The sequence below is a fragment of the Podarcis gaigeae genome (genome assembly GCF_964106915.1).
Source record: "Podarcis gaigeae genome assembly, chromosome: 9".
Lineage (NCBI taxonomy): Eukaryota > Metazoa > Chordata > Lepidosauria > Squamata > Lacertidae > Podarcis > Podarcis gaigeae.
In genome coordinates this window covers 73,721,118-73,742,365 of record NC_139685.1, presented here as the reverse complement: position 1 = coordinate 73,742,365, position 21,248 = coordinate 73,721,118, and the positions used below count along the sequence as shown (strand labels likewise).

Here is a 21,248-nt window from a genome sequence, read left to right as displayed (position 1 = left end):
AGATTCTAAGGGATTTATTTCCCCTTTGTAGTCAAGCAGGCTAGAAACCCTCGTGGGTTATGAATCCAGATAACATGGACCAAGGCTTTGAAGATGTTTTCAGGGCACCTCTGTACATTGACTCCAGTGGCTTTTTCTAGGGGGGGAAAGGTGCCACTACTGCATACGGTTGAGTACCGCCAGAAAAAAGCACAGACCAAAAGAATCCTGGGAACTGTAATTTGCTCATCAGAGCTGCATTTTCCAGCACACTTAACTTACTTTGAAGTATGGGGTGTACACAGCCTCAGAGGCATGCTGGCTCTGGCGCTGGAGATCATGGAATCATAGAATTGCAGCATTGTAGTGTTGGAAGATATCCCAAGAGTAATCTAGTCCAACTCCCTGCAATGCAGGAATCTCAGCTACATCATACATGATAGATGCCCATCCAACTTCTGCTTAAAAACCTCCAAAGAGATTCCACCACCTCCTGAGGGAGACCATTCCACTGCCAAACAGCTCTTACTGCCAGAAGGTTGTTGCTTATGTTTGGTCAGAATCTCCTTTCTTGCTGCCATCGTGACTTAACACCACTAATATGTCTTTGTGGAACAGTGATCTCTCTGGAGACGTACTAGCGTGTTAATTGCCTACATTCATTAAGTGCTGTGCAAAGTATATTTACAGTGCAAGCGTATGCATGTCTTTGCAGAAGCATGTCCTATGGGATTCAAGCAGACTTGCTCTCCACGTACATGCACGCACAATTGCAAACCTTAGACTAACTTATCTTCTTCTACTTCTTTGGCGATCACTCGTAGCCGAGTAAGATTGTCTTCCATAAACACGGTCTTAACAGCGAGTCTGTAAGTGACTGTGGTGGCCAATTCTGGATCCACACATCCTTCCACAGTGGGGACATAGGTTTCCGGGTGGGAGTTGATCATGGTGAAGGTTTGCCAAGCGTGCCTCCCTCTTAGCACATTTATCCCTTTCATCCTGAGTTTGAGTGTCTTCAAAACCCATGACACCTTTGGTAAAGGCTGTTCTCCAACTGGAGCGCTCACAGGCCAGTGTTTCCCAGTTGTCGGTGTTTATACTACTTTTTTTTTTATTTGCCATGAGAGAGTCTTTAAACCTCTTTTGTTGACCACCAGCATTACGCTTTCCATTCTTAAGTTCAGAATAGAGTAGTTGCTTTGGAAGACAATAATCGGACATCCGCACAATATGACCAGTCCAACGAAGTTGATGTTGAAGAATCATTACTTTGAAACTAGTTTAGACTAACTACTACCTGTCCACACTTTCCAAGGGAATGAAATCCCACAGAACTCCATGAGATTTAATTCCTAACAGACAGAGAGAGGATGGCATTGTTAAATTGCAGTCCAATACACACTTTACTGGGGAGTCTTTCTGAATAGGCAGCTCTGGGCCTGCACTGTAGACATTTTGAAAAACAAAAGCCTTCCCAAATCTCCAGACACCCCCAAAATGCCTTTTTTTGCCCACCAGCTTATTAGCTTCATGAGACCAGCACTGACTCCACTGACCCCCTTCAATGCTCTTCAAACAGCCCCAGTCATAGCCCCCTCCACTCAGGCATCAGTGCCTCCAAGGCTACCCTAGCAAAGATTTATTCATCCCTCCCTGCAAGGACCACCTCCGAGTCGCGGTAATACTTTGCAGCCAGCAGAGCTGCTATTAGGGCCAAGACTAAGTCCATCTGGGGCAACCACGGTAGTGGCAGAGGGCACTGGGAGCTGGCGCCACCGGCCTCTTCTGGCAGAGCATGGAAAGGCAGGGCCTCTGCATACTCCATCAGTTTTGTCTGTCACTCCTACTTTGTTGGTGTTGTTCTCTCCTTCCATTTCTGAACATATATCATTCAGGCTGCCGTGGCTGCATAGAGAAACAAATTCTTCTGATCTCTGGGGACATCTGGTCCTAATATTCCTAACAGTAAAGCTCCTGGTCTTTTATAAAAGACTTTTATAACTTTTTTCCTCATTTCATTATATATCACCTCCTAGAAGTTCTTAGATAATTTACATGTCCACCACATGTGATGAATGGTACTTTACAGTCATACCACATGTAATGTTTGCTTCATGATACGTTTTTTCAGGTTGCGTCCCGCAGTGACCCAAAAGTACCGGAAAGGGTTACTTCCAGGTTTTGCGCATGCGCAGACTCGCAAAATGTTGTCATGCACATGTGCAGAAGTGGTGAATTGCAACCTGCGTGTGCGCAGACGCACTGCTGTGGGTTGCGTTCTATTCATGTTGCAAATGGGCCTCCAGAACGGATCCCATTTGCAACCAGAAGTACCATTGTATTGACATTTCCAATCTCCATTCCTATTGTCGCTTCAACAACACTCTGATGGACATTTCTTCCCAGGGCAATCAGCTGGCCTTGTTAGCATGTTGCGATGGGGGTAAATGGATTGACTTTTGTGTCCTGCTTCTACTTGCTCCCTTGCTGCTGTGTAAGTTTGAAAAATCCATGCAAAAATTGAATTGATCTGCAAATTTCATCCCCAGGAAAGCAGCAGCAGAAGCGCAACATCTCTCAGAGCTCATCATGGCCAGCAAATTTGATATCTAAAATTGATGAACTCTCCCCCTCCCACAAAAAAACCCCAATAAGGAGCAGGAAAACAAAATAAATAATCTCCCCGGAGGCATGAATCCAACATCTGGGTCTATGAAGGAGATATGCGCACAAGGGTGTAATTAGGCTCTCATTTGAATTACAGCAATTGAATTTAATTATTCTTGTGACTTTCCATTGGGAAGGAGCATTTTGCAAATATCTCTGTCAGACGTTGAAGCGGAAGACACCCTCCCTGCTCTGTGCTGGTTTATTTGAATTGTTCTCCAATTCTAGCATTTGCCATGGACAAAATGAACTTAATGAATAATCTCGTCTCACCCCATTTATCATTGTAAGCTAGAGTTCCAAACTGCCTGCCCTCCCAAGTTGCAAGAAATGGAGATCTACAGCCGTCCTTTACTGGAATGGGAAATTAATTTTGCAATCAGTGCAAACACCTTCTGCCATGTAAGGGGGGTGGAGGCAAATGCCCATCACTATGACGGATGCCTGTAGACAGAATGCTTGCATGCTGCAAAACGCCAGGGTTTGGGTGTCCTGTGTATCTGTGCACTCTGCAAACAGAGGGTTGCATTGAACTAAGTTCCTCTCAGAGTAGGGCCATTAACATTAATGGATCTACTTAGGCAAAGATGATGGACTTTGCAGAATTGGCCAGACTGACCTGCAGGTTTTGGGATCAGGCGATTAAAAATTTCAAAGGGATTGGAGTAAATTTATTGCATATTTGAATCATAATTGCAAAAATCTGAAGACACTAGCAGGATTGAAATAAATCCTACAATGTGGACAATAGTGAAAGAACTAAAATGTGAGACAGGACTTGAAAGTGGAAAACCTGCTGAAGGGAAGTTGCAAGCTCGGCAGAGCAGAAAGTTTTATGTTTGTTATTGTATTGTTGAAAATATTGTTTAAGGAGGAAAATAATAAAAATATATTTTTTTAAAAAAATAATGGATCTACTTTGAGTAGGAGCAGGACTGATGTTTGCTGCAACTCACAGCCATGCAAAAGAAGCCAAGCCAAACCAGATTTTAAATCATCAGTGTCACCCACAGTTGCAGCAAAATGTCCCATTTAAAATGTCGGCAGTTGGTGAGATGTAAACTGATCATGCTAGGCTTAATTTCATCATCACTTTGCACTAGTGATACTGGTGAATTTCAGAACTGGGGAAGTTTGTGTAATCCACACCTAAGGATGGGCAAATATGCCAACTTTTGCTTCTCTCCCTTTCTGGTTTTTCCAACCTTCAGCTCTTCTCATCTTCAGTTCAGTTTGTGATTTTTGAAGAAATGCTTATGAAAACTCATCAGCATCCCAACCAGATGTCTCAATGGGAAGCAGCACCCGAGCGCAACAACAATCTCCCCACATGTGATCTCCAGAAATTGGCACTCTGCTTCAGACACTCATTGACATAACATAGCCAGCATGGCATGTAGCTATTGAAGCACATTTTGCAAAGTTCATCTGTGGGCCTGACACCATGGTGAAGGTGTTAAGGTAAAGTTAAAGGGGCCCCTGACCATTAGGTCCACTTGTGGCCGACTCTGGGGTTGTGGTGCTCATCTTGCTTTATTGGCCGAGGAAGCCAGCATACAGCTTCCAGGTCATGTGGCCAGCATGAATAAGCCGCTTCTGGAGAACCAGAGCAGCGCACGGAAACGCCGTTTACCTTCCCGCCGTTTACCTTCCCACCTATTTATCTATTTGCACTTTGATGTGCTTTCGAACTGCTAGGTTGGCAGGAGCAGGGACCGAGCAATGGGAGCTCACCCCGTTGTGGGGATTTGAACCACGACCTTCTGATTGGCAAGTCCTAGGCTCTGTAGTTTAACCCACAGTGCCACCCGTGTCCCTTGTGAAGGTGTTAAGTTCTTCTATTAATGTGGTTGCTGTGTTTTTGGGGTCTGGGGTTGTGACCATAAGGTTATCCACAAAAAGCCCAGGTTTGTAGATAAAGTGGTAACTCGGGTTAAGAACTTAATTCGTTCTGGAAGTCAGTTCTTAACCTGAAACTGTTCTTAACCTGAAGCACCACTTTAGCTAATGGGGCCTCCCGCTGCCGCTGCGCTGTTGCTGCGCGATTTCTATTCTCATCCTGAAGGAAAGTTCTTAACCTGAGGTACTATTTCTGGGTTAGCGGAGTCTGTAACCTGAAGCGTCTGTAATCTGAGGTACCACTGTATTAACTTTTACTTCCACCCCTTTGATTTCAGGGGCTGCTTGGAGTTGGATTCCTAATGGCTCGAGGGCCAAGAGATGAATAGAAAGGGGGATTGTGGACATCTTTATTTTGTGCCTCTTAGAATTTCTCTGTCTCTTCCCTTTGAATTTCTAACCTAGACTCTGTTATTGATTCTGATTTTCGCTGAGGCCTTAGAGTACAGTGGTACCTCGGGTTACATATGCTTCAGGTTACGAACGCTTCAGGTTACAGACTCCGCTAACCCGGAAGTAGTACCTCGGGTTAAAAACTTTACTTTGGGATGAGAACAGAAATCACGTGGCGGTGTGGTGGCAGCAGCAGGAGGCCCCATTAGCTAAAGTGGTACCTCAGGTTAAGAACGGTTTCATGTTAAGAACTGACCTCTGGAACGAATTAAGTTCTTAATCAGAGGTACCACTGTAAATTTGTTTAAGGATTTGTCTAATCTTTTAAAGCCATTCAAATTGCTGAGAGCAAATCCCATGGTTTGCCTATGCACTGCCTGAAGATGTAGATCCTTCTTTCTGTTCCGAATCTTCCGACACTCAGCTTCTCTGAATCACCCTGGTTTCTAGTGTTTTGAAAAGCGGAGAAAAACTGTTCTTGAGACAGTTTCATTTCACGAACCTCTGCCACGTCTTCCCCTTGTTCACCTTTTCCTTCTAGATCGAAAAGCCGCAGATGTTGTAACCTTTCTCCAAAGGGGAACTGCACCAGCCCCTTAGTCATTTTGGTTGGCCTTTTCTGAATGTGCGGTGTGTTATTTAAAATGAGATACAAGGCCAGGGAGAAAGTGGGGGAGGTTGTTACAAAGTTCGCAGCACGTAGTAAGAGGAGATTTTAGCCTCCCCAGCCACAATCTCTGTGAAAATAACACACCCACAGCAATTAGCATTTGGGCAAACATACTTTCACTGACACTAATAGGAGCTTTTTTTTCTTTCTTGCTAAAACTAATTGCCACATGGTAGGGCATCATAGAAACTTCAGCTGGAGATGGAAGATTCAAACCCCCATTCACTGCGATATTTATGAAGGGTGAGAGGAGCACGGACCTGATACTTCAATTGTTAAAACATTTTTAAAAATCTATTTAACAGGATTAATATACTGCTTAGGTAAGTGGCTTTTTAATACATAGAATATACATAAAAATTGCCAGCAAAGCAAGCTATTATTAAACACAAGTTAGCCTAATTTTCTACAAAATAAAATCAGCAGTTTTAAAAATATGCAGCACCAAATAAAACCACTGGCTAAAATACTTGTCAAAAGTACATGTCTGGAGAGCTTGCTTTAAACAACAACAGCAAAGGTTTTAGCCCCAAAGAGTAAAGTGGTACCTCTGGTGTCAGGGAACTGCCATCGGAGCCAGAGGCAGAGGCAAGGCTCCAGAGCAATGCTGGAGAGGGGCCCAGCAGGGAGAGAGGCAGCCCATCTGCTGGGGAAGGAAATCAGCGTAACACCAGGGGTGAAGGGGGGCAGATGGGGGAATCGGAGAGGAGGCTCCAGGACTCTTCACCGGAGACCAGCAGGGAGAGCACGGGTGCTCCGCTGCCCACACCCTCCCTGCGCAGAAGACTTCCGCGCAGGGAGAGTAGGAGGAGACTTGGCGTCAAAGAACTTCTTTGCTGGAAGAAGTTCAAGAAACGCCCACTGACGGATTCTGCCAGCGACTGAAACAGCCACGAAGTGAAGGGCTGTCCAGACAGAAAGGGTTTAACCAGGTAACCTAGCCAGGAGTGGCGGCAGCTTACGCATGAGCAACCCCTATAACCATTACATCTGGTTACGATCTTAATTCGTTCCGGAGATCCGTTCTTAACCCGAAGCTGTTCTCAACCTGAGGTGCCACTAATGGGGCCTCCTGCTGCTGCCACCACGCAATTTCTGTTCTCATCCTGAGGTAAAGTTCTTAACCCCAGGTACTACTTCCCGGTTAGCGGAGTCTGTAACCCAAAGTGTTTGTAACCCGAGGTGTTTGTAACCCGAGGTACCACTGTACTGTAAAAGCACCCACCTAATATCAATGGGCAGGGAGTTCCAAAGTGTAGGAGCTGCCACACGGAGGGATCGATTGCTTGCAAGTGCAGAAGTAACTTTGCCTGGCACTTTCAGCTTACAGAGACACCTGGACACAATGTAATCCGCTCTTCAGGGCCCTTCCTGAGCGCAATAACCTTGCTCAGCCACCCAACTTGCCTTCACCTCCTTCCTAAATCACAGCACATTCCTTGCTGACAGAGCCCACACATCCAGCTTTGGGTTTGCAGAAGGCGAGATGTCAAAACTGCTCCTGGACACCAATCTTACTGCCAGCTTGGTTTATGAATGCTGTTCGCTCTCTTGCGAAGACTCATAAACTAACTGTATACAAAGCCAAAGGAGCGTAATAAATTTCCCTCATGAAGCTTCAAACACGTTGTTTTATTACCTAGGAAGTTTTCACATATTTTCAGTCCCGTAGTTACACATTCCTGCAAAAAGGCAAGGGAGGAGGAGGTTACCACAGCACAAAGCTGTACTCGTTCAACGGTCTGTAAAGGTTGGCTGCTCTTGACAGGGCTACTACAACAACAAGCTTGAGAACAACAAGCTGTTGTATTAGGGGTCCACATATTCAGTTATGACAGTTGTGGGGAAGCCTGAACACATGATTTGGTGAACAGGTGAATGGGGGTGGGGTGAGCACATGACTGGCTGTAGAGCTCCTCTTTTTCACCTCCCCCATACTTATGGGGGTCCTGTTCTTGGAGTGGCATTTTTGATTGGTTTAATTGGTTTTTAGTTTGGGCAGGAAAGACTAGTTGTGATCTGGTATGGTAAATACCCAAAGCATTAATGGATTAACGGCAGTCTTGTCACCCTACGTTGCCTTGGCGTGGGACCCTTTAGGGTGCCCTGTAGACTTGGCAGGCGTACTGGGGTGAATATCAAACCAACAGGGCCACAGCATGCTTGCTGGGCTCACATACTCAAGGTTTTCATAGCAAGGAGGAGAAACGCCTCCCAATCCTTAGCTGTGGGTCCACATGTGGAGCTTGTAAACACGCCCAGGGTTGAGGAGGGCATTTCCTTGCTAGGACTATATTTTGATTTGGCTAACTTTACTTATTTGGTTATTTGCAGATCCTCTACGTTGTTACATTCAAATAAATGTTATCTTTTCCACCACAGTTAAGGCTCCTTGTGTGTTCTTTATGGGTGTGTGGGCAATGCATTTTTATTTTCACTAGCATATCCATTTACATGTACAACTGATCGTTGTACATCCATTTTTTGTGTACACATAATTGGTTGGAGAACTGCATTGTAAAATTTGAAGGAGTGCACATTTGATAAGGACGCTGTGTTTCAGTTTGTTGTTGTTGTTTAGTCGTTTAGTCACGTCCGACTCTTCATGACCCCATGGACCAGAGCACGCCAGGCACTCCTGTCTTCCACTGCCTCCCACAGTTTAGTCAAACTCAAGTTCATAGCTTCGAGAACACTGTCCAACCATTTTGTCCTCTGTCATCCCCTTCTCCTTGTGCCCTCCATCTTCCCCAACATCAGGGTCTTTTCCAGGGAGCCTTCTTTTCTCATGAGGTGGCCAAAGTATTGGAGCCTCAGCTTCATGATGTGTCCTTCCAGTGAGCACTCAGGGCTGATTTCCTTCAGAATGGATAGGTTTGATCTTCTTGCAGTGCATGGGACTCTCAAGAGTCTCCTCCAGCACCATAATTCAAAAGCATCAATTCTTCGGCAATCAGCCTTATTTATGGTCCAGCTCTCACTTCCATACATCACTACTGGGAAAACCATGGCTTTAACTATACGGACCTTTGTCGGCGAGGTGATGTCTCTGCTTTTTAAGATGTTGTCTAGGTTTGCCATTGCTTTTCATTGTTTCAGTTAGGATGCTGTTTCAAAAAGTGCAAATCAGATCATTTTGTCTTGAAATGCAAACTGACTTATATTTCTCCTGCACACTTCAATATGCCTCAATGAGAAAGTCTCATCTATACAGCTTCCTCCATGTGTGTGGCTTTCTGCCTCCCTCCTTCCCTCCAGGGCTCTATTTATATACTTTGACTCTGATAATTTACATTGTATGGACTGTCCCATTTGGTTCCCTCCGTCGGCTCCCATTATACGGATTCCTGTTCAACTTAAGAATAACACTATTGATTTATTCCACCTGGCAGCTCAGCCATGGTGCTGTGCCATAATAACAGACGATGTGATTAAACCGTTGATTCATTGGTTGACTGTTTTCCATGGAGAGAGTCCTTTACAGATACTTCCCTCTTATCAAATGCCTTTAGAGCCTCCTCAGATATGAAATATTGGCTTAACGCCCTGCTCAGATTTAAGTGCAAATATTGGCAGCATGCTGTATATATTAAATCTGAGATTCTAAAATCCAGCAATCCCCCCCCCCCATTTCCTCCAACCCTCCCTGCGAGTTGGTGGGCAGACTTAATAGTGCAGAGTCCGTTCCCTCAAGTTATCGTGATGGCCTCACCGATTAGGATTTCCACAAAATTGCACCTCCCCTTTGACCACATTTTATTGCAATTTCTTTTCTCATTAATTAATAGGGAATGGCAGAATAATAATAAAAAACCCACTGGAGAATTTCCCCAGCACAGCACTCATTTCCGATGCAAAATTACCTGTTCTGATAGGAGTCTGTTTCAGAAAGACCGAGCCAGTTCCCCATAGGAGCTTTTACGATTTCACTTATTTCTCTTGGTACATTAGTAGTTCTCCCAAGAGGCGCTAATGTGCTCCAGTATACCACATAGTAATGACTCCATTAGAAAACCTAAATAGTTGCACAGAAGTTTCTTTTGGGATAGAACGTACCAGCAGAGTTATATCGTCGTTATAGAGTGGAAGGGAGCCATTTCCCCAGGTCGATTGCCAGCTATCTGAGTTGGACCTCTGGCTCAATGGGGTGGATTCAGAGAATCATAGTATTGTAGAGTTGGAAGGGACCCTGAGGGTCATCTAGTCCAACCCCCCGCAGTGCCGGAATATGCAGGTGTCACATGGGGGATTGAACCTGCAACCTTGGTGTTAATAGCACCACGCTCCAACCAACTCAGCTATCCAAGTCCCTAGCTGGTAGCTTACTGGTTCAGATCATCCCAATTTGATGGTAATTGCTAGGGTAGATTTTTTTAAAAAAATACCCAATCTCTTGAAAATTGGGGGAAATGATGTGTGTGGTCTTTCCACTTATTAGAATTTTCCATGCATTTATTGCGCAGCGAAATGGGGCATAAGTAGCGTTTACTGGTGGATACTGCTGGAATGTTTAGGAATGTTTGTGGGTGTTCTAAACGTCTCCGTGTTAGGTGATCTTCTTTATAGTGTAACTGAGATATTAGGAAAAGTACTGGCAGCTGACTCTTAATGAGCTGCCTTGCAAAGGATGTTTCTCATGAATAAGCAAGACCATAATAGAACAAACCCTTATAGTTCCATGGACAGCTTGAATCATCAGCCACGCAATTCTTCAACTGAACTCATGCAAGGGCATAAATGTAAATGTTTCCTCTGCTTTGTTTCTACACTCTCCCATTATTATGAACTATTCCACAGCAGGGGGGAAATTTGTGGCGAGTCAAGGTCACCTTTGCTGCACGAAAGCAACCTGGGGGCCTGTAAAAATCCACCTTTTTCTTCTTAGAAATAAATGTGCAAGGTTGTCAGCCAGCAGACCTATTCTCTGACAGTATGGTTAGTATTAGGGAGCTGAGAAGTCAGTCAGTGTCAGATTAGAGATGGGGAAAACTCCAGCCTTGGGGGGGGGGGGAATGAAATGGAGGAAAGAACTTTGCTTATTCCAAGAGCAATTCAAACTACAGCCGCATTCACACTGTATTTTTAAAGCACTATGATATCACTTTAAACAGGCATAGCTTTCCTGAAGGAATCCTGGGCTTGCTGGGGGAGCTGCAGGGGTGAGTTTGTGTGTGTCAAACCCTGTTGCATTCCTGATGACCCCACTGGGGGCATGACAAGGGTCACACACCACTTTGGGGAGCTATCCAAAATTGTATCCCACCCACTCCTGAAAAATCCTCTATTATAATGTTAAAATAATAGTCCAGTGAGAAATATAGGATGAAATAAAATACAAAAAGAGAAACAAAAAAGAAAAAATCTGTGAAAACCAAAACACACACACCCGTGGGTTCACAGCCGTTACTGTGTAAATTAAAGCGCAGTCTCAAGAAACGGCACAATAAATTGGATGCAACAACATCAACCAAACCCTGCCTTGATGCAAAGAGAATACAAAGCAAATGTTATGACTAGCAAATACAGCCATATTTTATCGGGACTTGCTATCCCTGTGACTGACTTCTCATATAAATAAGAAATGGTCACCAAATGGCTGCAAAATCCATTGTTTTAGCTACACCCCAAGATATCCTTAATTTATGAGTCATTTTTTCCCCCAGAAACAAGGATATACATTTGCATTTCTGAGTCTGCACCACTCCTCTGAAACCTTGCTTGTGTCTGGGGACCCTGCTGGGCTAAAACGTGGGGTAGAATTTTTAGTGATTAATAAGTCAATGTCCATTCTCGTACTTTTTAAGAGTGTGGTTTTGTACTTTACATGCACTCCCTTTCCATCTGCTAACTTTCACACATTATGAACTTCACTTTTGATTCTGCTCCTATTAAAATATTTCTAGGAGAAGATGCTAGATGCAAGCCTCTGCTCACAGTGTCTTCAGTTCTTCTCCTGCAATGAAGAAACAATGGCTCAGAGTTAAAGGGTAAAGGGAAGCCTTCTTGTGAGTGAACCGGTTCACTAGGAAATATATCAGCATGTTGGATGGGACACGGGCGGTGCTGTGGTTTAAACCACTGAACCTCTTGGGCTTGCCGATCAGAATGCCTGCGGTTCGAATGCCTGTGATGGGGTGAGCTCCTGTCACTCTGTCCCAGCACCTGCCAACCTAGCAGTTTGAAAACATACCAGTGCAAGCAGACAAATAGGTACCGCTGTGGCGGGAAGGTAAACAGCATTTTCATGAGCTCTGGCTTCCATCACAGTGTTCTGTTGTGCCGAAGCGGGTTTAGTCCTGCTGGCCACATGACCTGGAAAGCCGTCTGGGGACAAACGCCGGCTCCCTCGGCCTGAAAGCGAGATGAGTGTTGCAACCCCATAGTCGCCTTTGACTGGACCTAACCATCCAGGGGTCCTTTACCTTTACTGCATTACCTCTCAACTTGAATCCTCACTGAGCTGTTGATCTTGCCAAGATCGATACAAGCTGGAAGTGGCCTTCTCTCTGCTATTCTGCTCTCACACTCTCTACTGGAGCCTATCATGGAGAACAAAGTTCAAAATTCAGGTGTGAAGTGATGTGAAATCCAAGGGATGGTGTGATCATGTAGCTGAATTTTTCCAAAGAACATGGTTGCACAAAGGGATGCAGGATCTGAGAGCTGTGTCCATCGTAACAATCTGCCACCTCCCAAATTGAGGAGCCTGTTGTTGTTGACTGTTTATGCTAGCATCTGAATTGCAAAAGTTCAATATTCAATAGATATATAGTTGTGTGCATCCCGATATCCGGGCAGCAAGAGACACCAGGTGTGCCTGTCCTTACTCAGGATATTATTATTATTATTATTATTATTATTATTATTATTATTTATTTATTTATTTATTTATTATTATTATTATTAGCAATTTTTGGAAATAAGAAGTACCAACACTGAAAGATTGGCAACATAATTTTTTTGAAATGATTGAATTAGGAATGGAAATGTGTAGAAGAATACATGACCAAAAGATGCTCCAACAAGAATTTATTGATATGTATAGACTGATTTCACAAAGTTAAGTTAAGCTAAGCAGATATATAAGATTGAATGTTTAATTATTAAGATACAAAATTACAATCACAATAATAAAGTTACAAAATAATAACAAGGAAGTCACGCACGGGTGGAAGGAAGACACAGGGCAAGAAATAAAAAGTGGATAAATTTTGGTACATAATGAAATGTGAAAATATGTATCATTATGTAAAGATTTCAAATATGTATTGCAACTTTAATAAATAAATGAATAAATGAGAAATTATTATTATTATATCCCACCTTTCCACCAAGGAGCTCAAGATGACGTACTTGATTCTCCCTCTACACATTTTATCCTCACAACAACCTTGTGAGGTAGCCTAAAGATGGTGACTAACCCAGTGAGCTTCATGGCTGAGTGGGGATTTGAACTCGGGTCTCCCAAGCCCTAGCCCAGCACTATAAACATTCTGCTACACTGGCTCTAGGTATAAGAGATGCACACAAACAAACATAATGCAAGATACAAACACATCAGATTATACTCAACACAAAACCAACTGAAAATAACCAGTAACAGTTAAGATAAAGTCCTATACATGTTTTTCAAACCAGGTATTGCAGTACTCTTTTGCCTGTCCCTTTGCACAGTGCCAAACAGGGCACGAATAGACAATAAATTCCCAGTCTAGATGAGGTAAACACATTAAACAGAAAAAGAGGAAGATAAAGAACCATTTCCAAGGCAAGTTTTTGTTGGTAGAGGAAGCAACAGTGCATTCCAAGTTCCATTCTTGTCGCTGCTGCCAGTTTTATAGTGATTCTCTTCCCACCAGTTGCCAGGATGAATGCAATCACTGTCACTGGTAAGCTGTCCCCATTTCCTCCCTTTCAAAAGTCAACAAACCTGTACTCCATTTTCAACACCTCCCATGGCAAAGCGAAAAGCAGGGAGTGGGCATTTTGGTTCCTCCTTTATTCTCGGGCGAAGCTTCAGGAATCAGGGGCAGCAAAGGAGAATGGTGGTGCTGGGAAAATATTGGAGGGAGCAGGAAATTCTGAGGTGGCAGTTACAGGAACAGGGATTCTATCTTGCAAAGATTGGGAGAATTGTCCCACAGACATCGAAAATATCAAGCTTTTTTTTTTTTTTTTTACAAGGAAAAACTGCCCCAAAGAGGGCATCAAGACAATTAACATAACTAGTAATTTAACAATCTGTTTCCAGGAGCGTGAAGATCTGGCACCTTTACCATGGAATTATTGGGAAATATTTCTATTTTAGGACAAATGAAAACAGCAGTGGGAGGCGGTGCAGCAAATACTAATTTGATATATACAGTGCATTTGTAATTATGCTAATTGTGTTATGCAAATCTAAGTAAGGTAATGCATATATAAACAGGCAACTGTCTTTTAAGGAGCAAGGGATTTGTCTCTGTTTTCAGGGGACTGGTTTTTCAGTAAGGAGAACATGTCAAGGTTTCAAATTCTTGTAGTAAACATTTTTATTTTAAATATCTCTTGACGCCCCTCTTTTTAAAGGTATGGTTCAGACTACCAAAGGATCAAAAGCAAAAATTCTAGACAAGCTCAAATCATCTTGGTTCAACTTTTTCTGACATTCACCAGTACACCTGAAAACCCAGACAACTTCCATTTACTACCCTCAATTCTATAAAATAAATCAATAGAGTTTCTTGTTTATAGCCAATCGCCATCACAATACAGTATGAGCACAAATTGCACAAACACAAAATGAAATACATTTCATGCATCAGATCAGGAGAAATGAACAATGTGCACTTCTGTAACTTGATATTTACCAGGGTGAACTGGGAAGTGTTCAGAACTGCAGAGAAATTGTTTGAAACCTATTATAGCAGCTCGAGTAGAAGGCTTGGGAGAATGGGAATGTTTTTGCCCAGCACCAAAAGATATGTTGTGAAGGCAAGCCTGCCTGGCGAGAGCATCCCACAAATGGGAAGTTCTGTTTCTTGTGTTGCTGTCCTCAGGACCTCTCATGGAAGAGGCACAGAAAGAAAGGCCTCAGAGAATGATTGCAGGCTTTGGGGTGGTTCCTATGGAGACAGGGGTACTTGAGGTATTGTGGTCCTGAGCCATTTAAGGCTTTATAGGTCAAAGCAGTGCTTTTTTTTCTGAGTGGGACAAAGGGGTATGCATAACCCTAAACATTTTGTGAATCCTTGTACTTTTGTCCATTTAGTGTATTAATTTCCCCCTGATTTGAACTATAAATTGGTGATTTTCTTGAGTTAAAACAAGAGTACTACCCCTGAACATTTTCCATTTTAGAAAAAAAGCACTGGGTCAAAGCCAGTATTCTTAATGAATGAATGAATCTATATTTGCGTCAGCTATCAGCCATAGCAATAAAACAATGTATGATATATAAAGAATAGAAATAAAAAGTCAATTATATAAAATACATTTTAGGGTTTTGAATCCATAGTCAAATAGTGGATCTTATTCCAATTGCCCTAGTTAAAAATCTTGCAGAATTTGCTGTCATCTGGTCATCTTGTTCTGCCAAGAGAAAGGACACTGTGGCAGTGGTTGGGCGACCCAGAATGGACAATAAAAGGGGGGTGATAACCTCATTCCTCAAGTCTTTATAACTAATTCAAATCTAGTGCAGTTGGGACATGATTGGCATCATATGCTGAAACCGTTTTGCCCTGCTGAGCCACCTGGTCACTGAATTCTGCACTGGCTGAAGTTTCTGAACTGTCTTGCAGCAGGCAAAGCAGATTGAGGGATGCCTTGGTCTTACTGCTCGAGAGCCTGCTTTGAAACCTCCAACACCTCATACAGAAAGGACACCTATTTCAACAGGTGTATTTCTAGCATCAGAGCCACACAGGAGTTGCTGTGAGAGTCGGAACAGACAGTATCATGGAGAGCAGCCGAGGTCTAAAGGGAAATGCAATATTCATAGCAAATGAGCCTGCATCTCCCCCTCTCTAAACAAGTGCCATGACGAAGGAAATAAAGATGACTGTGCTCCCTTGGGGAAATGTGGAGCTCATACCCCAGAACTTTATGTATTTGTTTTAGCCTATATGGTGCTTAAAATTACCCTGGGAAATATAGTCACAGGCTACAGGAAAGTTATGTTTCCTCTGAGCTGTAATTTCCCAGATTAAATGAATACAGACAAGCAGAACATAAGGATTCCCCTTGGACTTCTGACTTGTGGAAACACAGTACTGTCACACCAATTTGTAGCTTCAATCTCCTGTTCTGCCTGTCCTATTGATATGAGAAGTCTCAGAAAGAGAATGACACCATTAAACACTTGACTATAGTTTGTTGACCTTGGATCTTCTCAGAAGAATTTCCCCAAAGGGTCCTTTTTTTCTTGGGTGGTTCCCCTTCAACAACCACCCTATGATAAAGCTTCTCATGGCAAGGGGTGTGGCTTCCGGATGGTCTCATATCCCGGTACTTACCTGATCTGGACTTCTTAGCTTCAACTTGGTGGTGACCATTGCTCATGTTGGCTGGGGTTGAGGGAGTCCAACCATTTCTGGAGGACCACATGTTCCCCAGACCTGCCTTATATGGAGAAATATTTTTGTCTGAGTCTTGAGAACTGGGAAATGCCTCCTGTCCCAGAAAACCAAGTTTGTTTTTCCTTCTTGCTCCTCTCATCAGGTTGTATAAATATTCACCAGTGTCCTTTGTCCTCCATTTCTGTCCCTTTATTTTTTTTCTTTCCACAGTAAAACTGAAATAAAATCTTTGGTAATAACATCAACTGTAAACTTCATAAGAACCTAAGAAGAGCCTACAGGATCAGGCAAATGCCCATCTAGTCCAGCTTCCAGTTCCAATTGTGGCCAACCAGGTGTCCATGGGAAGCCCATAAGCAGGACAGGAATGCAACACACACACCACTTGTGATTCATAGCAACTAGTACTCGGAGTCATATCACCTCCAACAGCACAGGAGGAGCCTAGCTATACTGGTGTCAGGGTCTGGTCATAGGAGGAGTGGTGGAGACCGCCTCCCCATCCTGACCCTTCCAGGGAGGAGGAAGAGGAAGACAGTACAGATTTACAACAGTAGTTTGCGGGAGGTCACAGCTCAGAGGCAGATTAGGGGAAAAGTTGAGAAATAATGGGAGAGGAGGAGAAGGAGGCAGAACCGGAGCGTCAGCTGGCTGACACAGTGTCATCAGAAAGCATCCCAGACCCTCCATCTCCCAGAACCCGGTGAGCCTTGAAAGTAGGAGAGCAAAGAGCTCAAAGACAGAGGGCACATAGCAGCACCCGTAGAAGTGACAAATGAGGAAGTGGGAGAGATGGGTGTGTGTGTGGGGGGGGGGGAGAATCACTTGGGACAATGCTGTTATTCAAGAGGCTAGGTCCTTTACCTTTTACCTTTTTACAGAAACTGTTCCTTGTCTTTATACTTCCTAGGCAACCAGCCGGGAGCCGCTATCAGCATCCTGACACCTGTCTACTAGCCATTGCAAGCCTTGTCCTCTATGAATTTGTCTAATCTTCTTTTAAAGCCATCCAAGTTGGTGGCCATTACTAGCTATTGCAGGAGTGAATTAAATAGTTGAACTACATGCTTTGCAAAAGAATACTTTTCTGTTTTCTGTCCTGACTCTTCCAATGTTCAGCTTCTTTGGAGGCCCCTGAATTCTAGCATTATGTGACACCATGCATGATTTTATAGACCTCTGTCATGTCTCTACTTATTTGCTTTTTCTCCAAACTAAAAAGTCCCAAATGTCACCCCCTTTGTTTTTAGTGATTTTTGTTTTCATCAGTATGCTGCCTTGAGTCTTGTCAGGGAAACTATGATAATGATAACAATGAATGTTGAAACTTTTCCTCATAGGACAGTTGCTGTATTCCCATAATAATTTTGGTTGCCCTTTTCCAGTTCTACAATATCCTTTTTCAGGCGAGGTGACCAGAACTGTACATAGTGATCCAAGGCTAGATCTATACTGATTATAAAAACACTTTAAAAAATAAACGTTATATAGCTCTCAATGCAATTTTACATTGACAATGTTACATTGCTCTACAGCACCCTCTGGCGTCACGTGCTTATAACACATTTATAATGTTTTAAATTGACTAGTATAGATTTGTTCCAAGTGTGGTCTCCCTATTTAAATGTGTTATGATATTTGCAGTTATAAGAATGCAGGCTATACAAATATATGGGGCAACCTCATTTGAAAGACTGTACATCTTGGGCTCTTCAAGCAGATGGTTTTGCTCAGATGCTTCTGAATCCCCCAGCATGCATTTTTCAGAGAACATGATCAGGTCACTTTACCTCTGACAGAGCAGCAGAATCATTTGCACTTTCCCTCACAAACAACAGAAGCTGGGGTGAAACACCTGTTAGCAATTATGCAAATCAGGCATGGTCATATGAATCTCCTTTGCATAATAATTGCCATATCTGATCAGCATAATGTATCAATTACGTTGACTGGATCTGGGTGGGGACTGCAATGATATTTTTGACTGATGGGAAGATGTTGGGCTACAACTCTCATTACCCATGACCATTGAGCATAGTGGATGGAGGCTGATGGGAGTTGGAGTCCAGCAACATTTGCAGGACCACACAGTCTCTCCATCCTTGGCCTACAGAGGTAGGGTATGGTTTTGGTTAAGGTCAGAACTGGGGTCAATAAAAAGAGGTTAAAGGGGAGCCTGTGGTTTTGTCTACTAACAATGCTGATTGGAAGAGGAAGGTCTCCAGTAGGTGCTACAAAGAGATGGTGACTGTCTAACATTTACAGGAGAGAATTCCAATGGGTAGGTGCCACACCACTAAATGTCTGATTCCCGCATCATGGGGTTCCTGATGAGATGGTATTTGCAGGAAATCCTCTCCTGCAGAGTGCAGTTAAGCCACTTCCACCCTTCGGAGGAGGTGAGGTTGTGGCCTTCACGGCCCCTCCATGTGCGGGTGTTCTGTTTTCCCACCCTCCCGCCCTATAAGGTTTTCGTTCTTTGACCTTGCTATGGACCTTGGTTGGTCGCCGTTGAGAGGCCTGGTAGGAATTTTTCCACTTGGCAAATTGGCACCAGCCACTTGGTTTTCGCCTACCTCGTAGCAAATCGTCACAACTTTCTGGGTATTGGAGGTTAGGCATTGGTATAGTTCTGTAGATGGAAGAGGGGAGTTAACGCCATCACCTGCCCTGCATATTTAAGGGTAGTCCGATAAAGGATTCCGGGGGGGGGGGGGGTGTCCCTGTCCGAAGCCTAGGGAGGTGAGGGCCTAAGGCACGCCCCCTATCTGTGACCTCGGGGGAGTTCCTAGTTGATGTGTATCAGCAGGACTCCCCCTACTGGTGGTTAACCCTCCCTGGACTTCAAGCAGACGGGCTGAAGCCGGATATAGTCGGTTAGGACCAAAGCCTAAGCCAATGCCGCTCATCACCTGTAACCAATAAAGTTGTGGCCTTATTGAGCCCATTAACCCTAATAATTTTGTCATGTGTCATTATTTCTACTGGGGGGTGGGGCGGGAACTGGCCATGCAATCAATCATGTATATAAGGGATGAGACAATCTTTTAGGTATCCTGGTCCCGAGGCATAGAGGACTTTGTACACCAGGACCTTGAACTTAGCTCAGTAGATTTTGGTTTAATGTTAGGAGGAAGTTCTTGACAGTAAAACAGTGGTAAGGCAATGGGACAAGTGATCTAGAAGGGTGATGACCCTGCTTACTAGGAGTCTTCAAGCAGATGTTAGGGATGCATTGAGCAGGGAGCTGGGCTGGCTGGTGTGAAAAGAAGAGCTCAGGCTAAACTGGCTGTTCTTTGTGACCATCAGTAGAAGCAATTCCACTCTCCTGGGAGCAGCCTTTGCCACGCGGAAGTGAAAATGAAAATAGAACGTTTCCTGTGATCTTCTGGGAATCTGAAATGTGAATGGAAACAGCAGGAGCTGCAAGCAATCACAACCTCTTTGTAGGAACTCTCAGCAGCTTACAAGGAGAGAGAATAACCTAAAGGTTGTGAAGACAAACATACCTGATGGCTGATGGAACAGGGGCTTTGTGTTTTCTGAAAAATGATTGAGGAAGTGCTGGAGTTGTTTGTGACTCTTCCCCTAAATATCTTGTGATGCTTATTTGTTTTGCTTTGAGCTCTCTTCTGAAAGAATCTAAGAAGTTGCATTACACCAATTCAGATCACTGGATCACCTAGCCTAGTATTGTCAATAATATCTGGCAGTGGCTCTCCAGGTTTTTCAGATGAGAGTCTTTCTCAGACTGATCTGGAGATGATGGGGATTGAACCTGTGATGTTCTGCATGCAAAGCAGATGCTCTGCCAAATGTGGCTTCCAAAATGTTGTTGTCAGGGGTGCCAACCTGAATGAAATATTGGGTGTGGGTGGGAGGTAAGTCCCGCCCCAGATAAACAATCACATGATGCAGTGAACACACATCATTTGAATGAAAATGCCCATCAATGGGGGGGGCTCAAATATTTTATTGAGGGGCAAAGACCCCTCAGCCCCCAGGAGTTGGCTCCCATTGTGGTGGTGGTTGAAGTAGCTGGTGTAATTGTCATAATCATCATTTTCTAATACACCTACTGATGTGGAATTTTTGTAAGTGCCATTATTAGTGAGGCCAATGACATGTATGCAAGAATTCAACCTGACTACAAGAATTGGTTAAAGAGCAACCTAACAGCTGAAGGTTAAAGTAAAAAAACAAAACACCATGCCTCTGTATAAGGTACAAAGAGGGTTCTGAGATGTATAATAACAAAAGGGTTGAGTAAGTTGTATTTTAAGGACTGTGGTTGGATGAGAGGTGGTGATGTGATGAAGCGGAAGAAGATGATTGGATAGAGGGTAAACAGCTAAGATGATATATATATTTTGCCCATATAATGTGTACTATTTTAAATATATTTTTAGCTGTTTTAACATATGTGTGCAAATTGCCGAGACATCAGGAAAAGGCGATTCATAAGAAAATACACAAACACAAAGGCACCTGAAGGCTATCCATCTGTGAGCACTACCTAAGAGGATGAAGTCAGATTATGAAGTTATCATGAAGGAGAAGGCTATTAGTAGCTCCTAACCATGATGGCTATGCTCTGCCTCCATGGTCAGAGGCAATAATGCTTCTGAATATCATTTCTGGAAACCACAGGTGGTGAGAGTGCTCTTGTGCTTGTGTCCTGCTTCCCAGTTTCCTATGGTCATCTGGTTGGCCACTGTGAGAACGGAATGCTGGATGAGTTGAACCATTGGCCTGATCTAGCAGGCTCTTCTTATATTTTCATTGAACACAATCTGAATAAGGATACTACTAATATTCTAGGAAGAGATGGGGCAGTAAGTCCAGGTTCTTCTTCTTCTTTGACGATCACTTGTAGCCGAGTAAGATTGTCTTCCATGAACACGGTCTTAACAGTGAGTCCATAAATGACTGTGGAGGCCAATTCGGGATCCACACATCCTTCCACAGTGGGGACATACGGTAGGTTTCTGGGCAGGAGTTCATCAAGGTGAGGGTTTGCCAAGCGTGCCTTCTTCTTAGCACGTTTCTCCCTTTCGTCCTGAGTTTGAGTGTCTTCA

At 43.6% G+C, this 21,248-nt stretch overlaps 1 long non-coding RNA gene across 1 annotated transcript; it reads right to left on the bottom strand.

Moving 5' to 3' along the window:
- Window positions 1-771: 771 nt before the first annotated feature.
- On the bottom strand, window positions 772-1,229 carry LOC310852977. The gene is made up of 2 exons (XR_014568501.1): window positions 1,014-1,229; window positions 772-817 (listed from the first exon to the last, which is right to left on the bottom strand). It is a non-coding gene; the product is annotated as an uncharacterized lncRNA (long non-coding RNA).
- Between the last annotated feature and the right edge of the window lie 20,019 nt (window positions 1,230-21,248).